The sequence below is a fragment of the Elephantulus edwardii genome, unplaced genomic scaffold, assembly GCF_000299155.1.
Source record: "Elephantulus edwardii isolate Elephantulus edwardi_28Jun2011 unplaced genomic scaffold, EleEdw1.0 scaffold00104, whole genome shotgun sequence".
Taxonomy (NCBI): domain Eukaryota; kingdom Metazoa; phylum Chordata; class Mammalia; order Macroscelidea; family Macroscelididae; genus Elephantulus; species Elephantulus edwardii.
The window spans coordinates 12,603,405-12,616,924 of NW_006399854.1; the positions used below are offsets into that span (position 1 = coordinate 12,603,405).

Below are 13,520 nucleotides of genomic sequence, written 5' to 3' on the forward strand. Positions count from 1 at the left end.
AAAAGAAAACCTACTAAGAAGAAAAAGAACCAAAAAAAAAAAAAAAATAGAATACCACCACTCAGTGGAAAGTTGGGGATAAATGTGCCGTTTGGTCAGAAGATGGCTGCATTTACCCAGCTACCATTCAATCAATTGATTTTAAGAGAGAAACCTGTATTGTATTTATACTGGGTATGGGAATAAAGAAGAACAAAATCTGATTACTTTCCCCAATGTTTAGAGGAATTAACAATGTAGACCACAATGTTCAGGAGATTGCTCAAGAGAATGAAAATGAAAGTCAAACTTCAACAGATGATAGAACTCTTGCAGGTCTCCTGGAAATAAATAAGGTAAATTTAAGTCTAAAGCTGCATCATGGAACACTTTTCTCCTTCCACCACTCCAATGCCAAGACCAGGACCAGGAAAACCAGGCCTGAAATTTAATGGCCCACTACTGCCACCACCCCCTTCCTTCTTATCATGCTAGTTACCTTCATTTCTTTCTGGACCACTAATAATTCCACCTCCTGTGTATCCAGATTCTCTAGAAGATGCTGATGCTTTGGGAAGTATGCTGATCTCTTGGTACATGAGTGACAATCATACTGGCTATTATATGGGTTTCAGACAAAATACAAAAGGATAGTATTCAAATTTCAATTAAGAAATGAGAATGAAGACTCACAGGCGTGAAATTATTTGCGTTGTTTAATGGTAGAACTCCGTACAAACTCTGAACTCTGTTCAACTCTAAGCGGCAACTACCTGGCCCAGTGAAGTCTTGTCCTGCACATACATAATTTAGGATTGGAACAAAGACAAGTGAATTTCCGACACAGGTTTATGGTGTCTTTCCCTGCATATTCCTGCTCTTATATACCTACCTCCTTAAATTTTAGCTGCTTTATTCCAATGTCCAAATGCCAATTTTTCATCTTTTTAAACAAATGCATAAACTTGCAGCCAGAAAGAGGCGAAAGCAAACTCACCTAATGTGTTTTCCCTTTTCCAAAGATCATAGTCTTGTCAGAACCTGAAAACAGTTATGTGTTCTCTGCTCCTTTATAGTTTATGGCGGGAGAGCAAGGTCAGTGTAAGTTGTTTTCCCTACACCTATTCTTTTTAAATGTTAATAGGTGTATACAAATGTGTTTTCATAAACACTTAGATCGATGACAGAATTCATTGTATTGCTTTTCCCATTTTGGAGAAACTATCCAGTTGTATTTTTTTATGGAAGATTAGTCTATTAAAATAAAATAAATTATAATATTTTACTCTTTACAAAAAAGATACCAGCTTTTCTAATCAAGGAAACATCAGGTTTTGCTATTTGAGTCTGAAACAGTGAAGTTTCTTCTTTCTGACTACTGACCACAGCACAGAGGACTTGTTCCTGTCTCTGATTTATATTTAGCGACTGAAGCTAGGGAGTTGCAGTTAAGTAGAGATTCTTTGCCCTCTAGAGAATATTTTAAAAAGCATCCGATTTTAAGCAACAGGAAATCCTCACTAGTGGCATGCTTAAGAATTCTTTAACTTTCCCTGATTATTCAGAAGGATCCCTGATAGTAAGCTGCTAGCCTCAAGATGAGCATTTCAAACTCCCGGCCATTCAGTGGGAGAAAGATGATACATTCTCCTTCCACTAAAATTTATAGGCTCTAGGTGGCGAATCACCATGGAATTATCTTGATAAGCACATAGATAACGGTTAAGTCAATTCTCATAGAAATTAGGTATGGTAGTGGGTTTTAAATGTTTTATTAGTACTGCAAAGATTTTTATGAAAATCTTTAGTAAAATCAGTAGTTCTTCAGTTCCTTGAGCTTAAGAAATGCTGAGCGAGTTCGGCCCATTTGATTTTCTGACTCCAACTCCTTGCACATTTCATTGTAATATTTTACTTTGTCACCCTGTGCTGCCTTTTGAAATCTATTCAACTCTTTAGTATTTTGAATTCTTCCTTCTGCTTTGGCTTCTCTGCACTCCAGTGCAATTTTCGGAGTCTCTTCTGACATCCGTTTTGGTGTTCTCCTCCTCTTCTGTCTTTTCAATGACCGTTTGCTCTCTTCCTGGATGATACCCTTGATATCCTCCCAGAACTCATCTGGTCTTCACTCATTAGTGTCCAAGGCCTCAAACCTGTTCCTGAGATGGTTCTGAAATTCAGGTGGGATAGACTCAAAGTCATATTTTGGTTCCCATGGATTTGGTTTAATTTTCCTCAGCTTCAGCTTGAACTTGCATATGAGTAGTTGGTGGTCTGTTCCACAATCAGCTCCTGGCCTAGTTTTCACAGCTGATATTGAGCTTCTCCAGTGGTTCTTTCCACAGATGTAATTGATCTGATTCCTATGCATACCATCAGGTGAAATCCATGTTATATACATGCGTTTATGTCTCTTAAAAACGTATTTGCAATGAATAAGTCATTGATTGTGCAAAACTCATTCTCTCTCCAGTTCCATTTCTGTCACCGTGTCCATATTTTCCAACTACTGAATCTTCTTCTCTGTTCCCAATTTTTGCATTCCAGTCACCCATTATTATCAATGCATCTTGCTTGCATGTTCAATCGATCTCTGGCTGTAAAAGTTGCTAAAAATCTTCTATTTCCTCTTCCTTGGCTCTGGTTGTTTGTGCATTTATCTGAATGATAGTGGTATTCAGTGCTCTTCCTGTGTATGGATCTTATCCTGTCACTCACAATATTGTACTTCAAGATGGATCTAGAAATGACTTTCTTAACTATGAAAGCAACTCCATTTTTCCTCACCTTTTCATCTCCAGAGTAATATATCATGTGATCATCTGACTCAAAATGCCCCATGCCAGTCCATCGCATCTCACCAATGCCTAGTATGTCAATATTTATGTGTTCCATTTCTTCCTTAACAAGATCTAATTTTCCTACATCCATGGTTCTCACATTCCATGTCCCAGTCACTAATGTCTGCTTAAAACTGTTCCTCTTCCTTTGTATTTCCATACTTGAAAGCTCCACCTCAGTTGCCCTTTCTGTTATTCTACATGTGTTCTGTTGTACATGGAGTTTTCAGAGGCCTGCTATTTCAAAAGTAGATGTCCAATCCTTCTTCCTAGTCTCTCTGAAGACTAAGGTGCTTCTGATGCAGGCCATGGGCTTTGCTATCACTTGTTATGTATCAGAGAGTTGGACAGTGACCAAGGAGGATACAAGGAGAATTGATGCCGTTGAGCTGTGGTACTTGAGAAGATTATTGAGGGTACCATGGACTGCTAGGAAAACAAACAGATTCATCCTGGAAAGGGTTAAACTGGGCGGCTCCCTGGAGGCAAGGAGTCTGAGGCTCGGTCTAACATACTTTGGACATGTTGTAAGGAGAGTCCTTGGAGAGGGGCATCATGCTTGGTAGGGTGGAGGGACAGCTCAGGAGGGGAAGGCACTTTATGAGGTGGATTGATTCAGTGACTAGGGTAATCGGTATGGGTGTGTCGGAGACAGTGTGATTGACACAGGACAGTGCAGAGTTTAGGGCTGTTGTACATAGGGTCGCTATGAGTCGCAAGCGACTCAATGGCACATAACAACAACAACATAGTCAGTAGCAGAATTCATTAAATCCAAGTTTTAGATTAGAAAGTCTCCAATAATATCTTTCCTTTTCAGGCTTTTGTACCTATCACACTCCTGGTATACTCCTAATCCATCCAGTTGATAGTGTCTTAGTTAGGCAGAGCGAAAGAGAGTTACTTTTAAAAAGTAACTATATAGGAAATTTTATATGTATGAAATTATTTGGAGAGTGATTTGGAGAAATACAAGATTTTTCTTGTATTTTCCTTTTTATATTCAAAATTCATGCAGTTCTCCTAAAAGCCTAAGAGAGATTATCTTGGCAAGAATAAACAAATGATATTTCCCTGTGAGCCTTTTAAAAATACATCTGAACTCAGTATTCCCAAATCATGCCTAACTTAGAAATTGTTCTCTTGATTTCCCACAGGTGAATGAGCATTGTCAGCCATTTGAATCTATAAAATTTCTCTGAGCGTATTTTTTAGGCTAGTCATTCAAGTGTAAGAAAAGTTGCACTCAGCTTTTCTATCTATTAGGAATTCATTAATGACTATTATCATTTGGGAATTTGTATCTTCAGTGTCCTGCTAACAACCTAAAAACCCTATAGATATGGTACCTGGCTACCCTGCTGACCACTCTGAAAAGGATTACATTAGAAAGTTCTAGATAGAGTGGAACAAAACTCAAAAAACACACAAACAGCTACTAAGCCCTAGTCAAATAGAAACTAGTGGAACCCCTAATACTGTGGTTTTTAGTTACCTACAAGCCTGAAACTGAATCCACTCGCAAAGCCCAACTTTAAGCCAAACAGATCAGTCTCCGTGGTAAACAATAACACTCAGTAAGTATGCACTCCTTATGTTGTTGTTGTTGTTATGTACTGTCAAGTCATCTGTGACTCATAGGACCTATGTACAGTAGCTCTGAACTCTGCCCTATCCTGAACCAGTCTCATTGACTCTGACACACCTAATCCTATTACCCCTGTTACTGTGTCAATTCATGTCATCAAGTGTCTCCTCTCTTGTGCTATATCTCCACCCTTCCAAGCATGATGTCCCTTCTCCAAGAACTGATCCTTCCTGGCTACATTCCCAAAGTATATGAGACAGACCTTCACAAGCCTTGCCTCCAAGGAGCAACTTGCTATCATCCTCTCTAGACCAGACCTGTTTGTTTTCTTGGCTGGCCAAGGTGTATTCAGTACTCTTCTCTAGCACTACAACTCAAAGATATTGATTCTTCTTCTGTCTTCCTTAGTCATTTTCCAGCTCTCTGATACACAGCAAGTAATTGCCAAGATCATGGCCTCAATCAGGTGCACCTTAGTCTCTAGACTGTCATTGTTGTTTCTCAGTACTCTGGAAAGGTCCCTGACAGCAGATTTTCCCAAAGCAATTCATCTTTGGATTTCCTGACTGAAGATGCCAAGAGTGTTGATTGTGGAGCCAAGCAAGCTGAAATTGTTAACAACCTTGGTCTCTTTTCCATCCATCATGATGCTATCAGTTGGCCTAGTGGTGAGAATCTGTTTTCTAGTTGTTGAACTTCAATCCATATTGAAGACTGCAGTCCTTGATCTTCTATAGCAAATACTTAAGGTCCTCCTCTGTTTCAGCAAGCACAGTGTTTCAACTGCATAACACACTCATTATAAAATTCAAAATGACAGGATTTGCTCAGGGACAAAGTTCAGGAAACAAGAAGGGATAGAAAAGAAAGACAAAAAGGGAAACACTGAGAGGAAATGAAACTAGTGTAGTCACATTGTAGGGGTTGCAATCAATAGCATGAAATATTGACTATGAATTATTGAGTGGAAAATATTTTCTGTAAACCTTCACCCAAATCACAATAATAATTAAAAATAAAAACAAACCTCTTAACTTACTATTCCTTCCACTGGTCTTATAGCACAAGTAAAAATACTTCATATAATAATATAAACCATCAGTCAGTTCTTTCTTCTCCTCCTTTGAAATTCTTTTATCTATATATAGTCTGGGAACATCAATGATGCATGTTTAGTCCTGCTTTTATGATTTCTGACCCTCTACACAAAACAGAAATAGACAATTTATGATTTTCATAAAAATTTAAGATTCTTTGTTTTCCAGAGTTTGGGAAATGTAGTATGGCAGGGGGGGATGAAGCAAAATGACCCTTATTTTTTCATACTCTAAAAGCAGAACTGTAGCTTCTTGGCACAGAGACTAAACTTCAGCTAAATTAAATATGCACTGTAATCTGTGAATAGCTGTGAACTCCTACCACCAAATGTTCCTAAGCAAATATATTAGTCATATTAACTATGTTTTCAGGAAACCATGTTTAGCTTATTGTAAATGGAGCTCTCACGAGAATGGACCAAGGGATTTTGCTCATAGTTTCTTGGAATCGCATTGGTCCTCACAGCTGTGGCAATTGACTGTTGCTTTTTATAAAATGCTAAACTTACAACAGTCATAATATCCAGTTATATTCATTTCTGCCTGTTTCCCATTTATGATTGAAGACTAAGGCTCTTTTTTAAAAAAATATGTACTGAAGTTTGTTCAATACTAAGACTCCAAGTTTGGACAAAACAAAAATTCTACTTATGGAAAAAAGGAAGGAATGGTTTCTCTTTATCTATAAATGCAATGAGGCGTTCTGGTGGCTTAGTGGTAAGGAATTGTGCTGCCAATTCAAACATGCATAGTTTGTGTCCACCAGCTGCTCTAGGGGAGAAGGATGGACAGTCTTCTCCCATGTGATTTACTGGCTCTGAAAACCTAGTGGAAGAAGGCAAGCTATAGCTTGGTTCCAACTCAACTATATATAACAACAACATACATGCAAGAGAGAGTCTGGTCTATGTAGATAAGTCATTTCCAACACTACTAACATACCTTTTATGATCCCAAATAATTCATCTAATAGACAACTCCTAATCCTTACTAAGAGATTTTTTTATATAGTGCCTTTTATAACAGAGAGGTATAATTGACATGTAGTCTTTCAGCTCTTTTGTATCTGCTGCCACTGGAGGCCTTTACTGTTTTCTAAGCAACTGAATATTTCTCTTTAATATAACCCTACCTCAACTTCAGTTTTTTACCAAAGCTTGAATGTGTATTTTTGTTTGTTTGTTTTTCTCTACGAAGAGAAAAACTCTGTAAGGATTTAAATTACCTTAAAGATAACACATCTTGTGGTTTTGATTTATTAATTGTAAATATATTTTTAAAGAGCATAAATGGAAATTATACACATGAACTTGCGTGGTAGAATGTATTACACCTCAACATTAAGTAAACAAACATCCTCACAACTGGACCAATAAATAGCATTCTGACAAATTGAGAAAACAAAAATTGTTTTCATTTTGCTAGGATCCACAAATAATGCTTATGAAAGCAGCAATCAAGAAATCAAAGTCCATATTAAATTGGGTAAATCTACAGTAGTAGATTACTTCAAAGTGTGAAAAGCAAGAATGTCAGTTTAAAGACTTAAGATGTATCTGACCAAAAGCCATAATGTTCAATTCCTTAGCATATTTGTGAAAATTGGACAATGAATAAGAAGGCCAATGAAGAATTAATGGTCATTGTGATATCAATGAAGAATATTGAATAAATATCATGGACTACCAAATAGACAAATATCTGTTGGAAATTCAGCCAAAGTGCCTCTTAGAGGCATAGGTTCTAGATAAAAAGTAACCTGTCTTTATGTTTTAAAATTTATGTTAATGGCATTACCCAGTTACATAGGGTGCCCTGGTGACATAGACCATAGTGAGTTCCCCCACTCTGCTGGTTCTATTCCCTCAGCAGCTCTTCAGGAGAAATATTGGCAGTTGCTTGTGGGATTTATAGCCTATAGAACCTGTTGGAGCATCAGCTATAAGTCAATTCTAGTTTGATGAGAATGAGAGTTCTGAAGTTACATGTGTTATTAAATCTATATTAAAAACTTTATAGTGCAGTTCTTTTTTTCCAAAGGAAATATTTTATTCTTTCTGTGATATTTTAATATCTGTAAGGATAAGATGGTAAATAGTTGCTACAAATATGACTGGTTTTGATTCTTTTACAGGTATTTTTAAAAGTTTGGTTGATTTGTTGTTGTTTTTTTAATATTTGAAGTATAGTCCCAGACAGCTGGGTCAAATAGTATGCCTATTTTTAACTTACTGAGGAAGCACCAGTCTACCCTCCATGGTAGTTGTACCGTTTTGCATTCCCACCAGCAGTGTACGCGAGTTCTGATCTCTTTGCAACCTCACCAGTGGTTGTTTGCTCTCCTGTTGAACTTTGCAACTTTGCTAGAGTGAGTTGTTATTTTGTTGTTTTGATTTCCATCTTGTATAATAGCTATTGATTTTGAGCATTTTTTTTCCATGTATTTTTTTGGCCATCAGACTTTCTTCTTTGGCGAAATTCCTACTCAGTATTTTCTGCCCATTTTGTGATTTGGTTTATATTTTTTTACAATGGAATAGTCTATAAATTTTAGATATAAGACCCTTCTCAGAGGTTTTTGTTGAATATTTTTCTCAGTCGACTTTCTTTTAACTAGAGAAGTTTTTCAATGGACACACAATACTTTTTTTTTAAATTTTTACTTTATACTAGTTTACCTACAGAGTTCTTATATATTGTTTTTCATACTGGATCTTTCCCATTTCCTTTACTCACCCCTCCCTTCATCCATCAAATTGTGTGACCCTATGATTAATTTAACCACCCCTCCTCTACCCATGCTCACCCCTCTGCTCCCCCTTGGATCCTCATACACATTCTACAATAATGGTCTTATATAGTATTTGTCCTTATGGGATTGATTTGGTTCACATAGCATAATGCTGGTCAACTGATATTAGACAAGGAATAAAACCTTTCAAATGGGGAATGACAACCTCTTCAACAAATGATGATGGAAAAACTGGACGGCTACCTGCAGAAAGCTGGAAAAGGATCCACATATCACACTATACACAAAAATCACCTCAAGGTGGATCAGAGACCTGGGAGTAAAGCCCAAAACTATAAAGCTCATCAGAGACAAACTGAGATCAAGCTTAGATGGCCTAGTCTATGGTATAAAGAGACTATCAAATACATCCAGAAATGCACTATTTGGAGAGGATAAAATTGAAGAATGACACCTTGTAAAGATCAGATCCCTGTTGCATCAAAAACATTTTACAACAGAGTGAAAAGAACTACTGAGTAAGAAAAAATTAAGACAATACTATTTCAGACAAGGATCTCATATTAAAAGTTTGCAGAATCCTGTAGGACCTCCATAATAGAAAGTCTGATAACACAATTACAAAATGGGCAAAAGATATGGAAAGAATTTTAACAGAGAAAGATAACTCACGAGGCCAAGAGACACATGAAGAAATGCTCCAAATCACTGGCAATAAGGAAGATGCAAATCAAAACCACAATAAAATACCATCTCACCCCACTGGCAGTGGCAAAGTTTAACAGGACAACAAGTAATAAATGTTGGAGTGGATGTGGCAAGATAGGAACTCTTATACACTGTTGGTGGAGTTTTAAAATGGTACAACCACTCTGGAAGGCAGTTTGGCATTTCCTCAGAAATCTGAACATAGAAATTCCATATGACCCAGCTATTCCACCACTTGGAATATACCCCTAGAGAATGAGAACCAAGGCACAAAAGGAAACTTGTACAACAATGTTCATAGCAGCATTATTCACCATCACAAGAAGATGGAAACATCCCAAAGTTTTTTATTTTTAGGTCTCATTCATCTCTATTATTTGATGAGGTTTTTTAAATTATGCTTAGAAGTCTATTCAGACGATAGATTAGGGCTTTTAGATTGTTATTGTTCTTGTTCTTCTCTGATGATCTTCATAGTTTTGGGGTTTAATCCTAGGTCTCTGGTCCACCTTGAAAATCAGAGCTGTGACAAAAACAGATGTATGCACACTCCTGGTTATTGCTGCATTATTCACAATAGCAAGGAGATGGAAGCAACCTAAGTGCCATCAGTAAATCAATGGCTAGAGATACAGTCACACAGTGGAACATTACACAGCATTGAAAAAGAATGAACTCATAAAATATTATACAACATGGATGAGTCTGGAAGACATTATGCTGTATGGAAGGTCTCAATCACAAAAAAACCAAATTCTGCATAAGACTACTGTTATAACAATAGATTGGAAATGACAGAATGGGAAAAATAGGGAAAGAATGGCTAGATAATGAACACTGCACTCAAATAGGTGAAGGGAAGGACAGTCTGAAAGGAACGGACAAGTAAACATTATTGTTAGGTTAGGTTAGTGGACTTAAAGAAGAAATCAGAGAGAACGGGAGAAAGCTTAATGCAGCTTTATTTAAGGTGGGGGGGAGGGAGTTCCCGGGTGAGTTCCTCATCCTGGAGAGACAGAATGGGAAGTCACACTGAACTTACTGGGGAGGATTTTTATAAATAGAGTCTTTAGGGAGGAACATTCAACTCTGATTTAGAAGCCACCTGCTAGCTCAGCCAGACATGCAAGGCCGTTTGCTCTTCTTATCCGCAACAGGCAAGGCCATCAACATTTGAGTTCTGAATTCTTCATTCTTCTCTTTGGCGCTCTTTGCCCAGACTAACACTTATAGGTATGACAACAGTCTGAAACAGGACAGGCATTACAAAGTGAATGAGGGGAGAGAGGAAAATGTCTATGACTGGATCAATTAAAACCAATCTTTCTCAGTTTTCAGTAAGGTCACAATAAAAACATTAATGTCTAAATCTAGTTAAATGTTGATCTGAGAGAAAAATATTTTTAAAAAATTCCCCTACCCTTGCCTTTAAAAAAGTAATCATTTTATTAACATACAATCACATACTGTATACCTCACCTAATAGGTACATTTCAAGAGTTTTTAGCATATTTACAAATATGAGCAGTCATCACCACAGCCAGCTTTGTTTGTTGCTATGTGCTGTCAAATAGCTTGCCAATTTTAGCACTTTTTTTAAAATTGTGGACAAATTTTACCAAATCCATTAAATGGTTTTGTTAGGTGCCATCCAGCCTGTTCTGACTCACGGTCACCCTAAGCACAACAGAAAGAAGTACTGCCGAGTCCTGTACTGTATTCGGAATCATTGCTGTTTGAACTCATTGTTGTTGCCACTATGTCAATTCATCTACTTGAGGGTTTTCCTCTTTTTCCTCCTAATAGCACACACAAAAAATACCAGATGAAATCTTGCTATCCTAACTTCTAAGGAGAATTCTGACTGAGCTTTTTCCTCTAAGACAGAGTTTATTCTTTGACAGTTCAATGTTTTTCACCAACATCACAACTATAATTAATTCTTCTTCATTCTTCTTTATTCATTATCCAACTTTCACATACATATGAAGGTATTAAAAATACTGTGAATTGGGTCAAATGCACATTAGTTCTCAAATTTACATTCTTGCTCTTTGGCACTTAAGAGGGGAACTTAAGAGCAAATTTATCTGCTATAATATGTCATTGTATTTTCTTGACTATTGCTTCCATGAGCACTGAATGTTGATCCAAGTAAAATTAAATATTTTACTTCAGTCTTTTCCATATTTATCATGATATTGTTTATTGGTCTCATTGAGAGGGCTTTTGTTTTGTTATGTTGAAATATATTCCATATTGAAGGTTATAGTCTTTGAGATTTATAAGTGCCCAAGTCTTCGTTTTTTGAAAGCAAGGTTTTGTCACTATGTATCTCATGTGTGTCTCTGTGTGTGTGTGTGTGTGTGTGTGTGTTCGTGTTCCTCCAATCTTGATGCTGTGTTTATCTTCATGTAATCTTTTTTGTCAGATTATTTGATTAGCATATCGAATACACAGATACATTGAAAAGATTTAACTCTGATGTCCACTTTTCCCGAGTTTAAACTATGTAGTATCTCCTTGTTTTGTTTGAACAACTACAGTTGTCTATATGTAGTTTTCACATGAGCATAATTAAGTGTTCTGGAATTTCTGTTCTTTGCTATGTTATCCATAATTTCTTATGATCCACACATAGAATAAGATCTTAAACAAATAATGTCAGATCATCTGGACCTCTGCAAAAAAAAAAAATAGGTTGGAATCAAACCTCATTCCACACATGAAAATTAACTCAAGTAGATGAATGACCTAAATATAAAAACTAAAACCCTAGCCTCTTAGAAGAAAACTTACAGGGTAAAACTTTAGGACCTTGCTTTTGATAATAGTTCATTAGATATAATAATCAAAAGTACAAGTAAAAAAATAAAACTTTTGTACCTCAAAAGACTGTCAAGAAAAAGTTAGGACAGTCTACACAAGGAGAGAAAATACTGACAAGTCATGAGTTTCGTAAGTCTTTAATGTCTAGAATAGGTCGAGGCCTTACTACTAAGAACCATAAAGACAATGCAGTTTTAAAATGAGCAAAGGACTTGAATACACAATTCTTCAAAGAACATATGCAAATAGACAATAAGCGTAAAAAAATAGTGAATATCATTGGTCATAAGAAAAAAGTATTGGCAAAAAAATAAAAATTGAAAAACTCATCCATTGCTGGTGGGAATGTAGAATGGTGCAAACACTGTGGAAATTAGTTTTACAATTTCTCAAGGATTTAGATTTTCCATAGAAATTCCACTTTCAGTATAGCTTACAAAAGACTTGATGCAAGCCAACAAATGCTTATACAACAATATTAATTGCAGTATTATTCACAATAAAGAAATGGTGGAAACAGCATCTAGCAGGTGATGAAAGCACAATCAAGATGTAGTACATCATGGCAATGGAATATTCCGTAGCCATTGAGAATAGTGGAGCTCTAATGCATTCTATAAACGATCAGGTGAACCTTATAAATCTTATGCTAAATAAAATAAGGCAAATGCCAAAGGATAAATATTTTCTAATTCCACTTACATGAAATATCTAAATTAGCTCTGGTGGCTTATTGGGTAAGGAGTTAGACTGCCAATGAAAAGGTACAAGGCTTAAATCCACTAGCTGCTCCACAGGACAAAGATGAGCAATCTCCTCCCATATGATTTACTGCCTCTGAAATCTCACTGGAGGGTACACAACAATAACTGTCTTGTGTTTGTTGTTTTGTTCTGTCGAGTCGCTTGCAACTCATAGCGACCCTATGTACAAGAACCCTAAACCCTGCTCTATCCTGTGCCAACCTCACCATCTCCGACACACTCACTCCCACCATCCCAATCACAGAATCAATCCATCTCATCGAGGGTCTTCCTCTCCTGTGCCATCCCTCCACTCTCCCAAACATGATGCCCCCTCTCCAAGGACCTGTCACTCCTTGTAACATGCCCAAAGTATGTCAGATGAAGCTTCAGAATCTTTGACTCCAAAGAGCATTCTCGCTTCACCCTCTCCAGGACAAACCTGTTAGTTCTCCTAGCAGTCCATGGTATATTCAACAATCTTCTCCAGCACCACAGCTCAAAGGCATCAATTCTCTTGCTTTCATCCCTATTCACTGTCCAACTTTCCAATGCATAGCACATAATTGCAAAGACTATGGCCCGGATCAGGCACATCATAGTCTCCAGCCTGACGTCGTTGCTCTTCAGTACTCTTGAGAGGTCCCTAACAACTGACATTCCCAATGCATTTCATCTCTTGATTTCCTGGCTGCTGTTACCAAGAGTGTTGACTGTGGAGCCAAGTAAACTAAAATTGTTAAAACTATATCAATCTCTTCACCATCCATACTGATGCTGCCAATTGGTCCAGTGAGGAGAATCTTTATTTTCTTGATGTTGAGCTTCAATCCATATTGAAGGCTGCAGTCCTTGATCTTCTGCAGCAGGTGCTTTAGGTCTTCCTCAGTTGTGTCATCTGCATAACACGGGTTGTTGATGACTCTTCCACCAATCCTGATGCCACATTTCTCCTTGTACAGCCCAGCATCTCTGATGATCTGT

The 13,520-nt window shown here is 37.1% G+C and overlaps 1 protein-coding gene and 1 pseudogene across 1 annotated transcript in view; both read left to right on the plus strand.

The window, feature by feature from the left end:
• LOC102861898 overlaps positions 1–651 on the plus strand; it is a 2,649-nt pseudogene extending 1,998 nt beyond the window's left edge.
• The window catches only part of LOC102844647 (gephyrin-like), a gene marked incomplete at its 3' end in the record, with an annotated part of 706,808 nt that overhangs the window by 541,820 nt on the left and 151,468 nt on the right, over positions 1–13,520 (plus strand). The window lies entirely within an intron of this gene.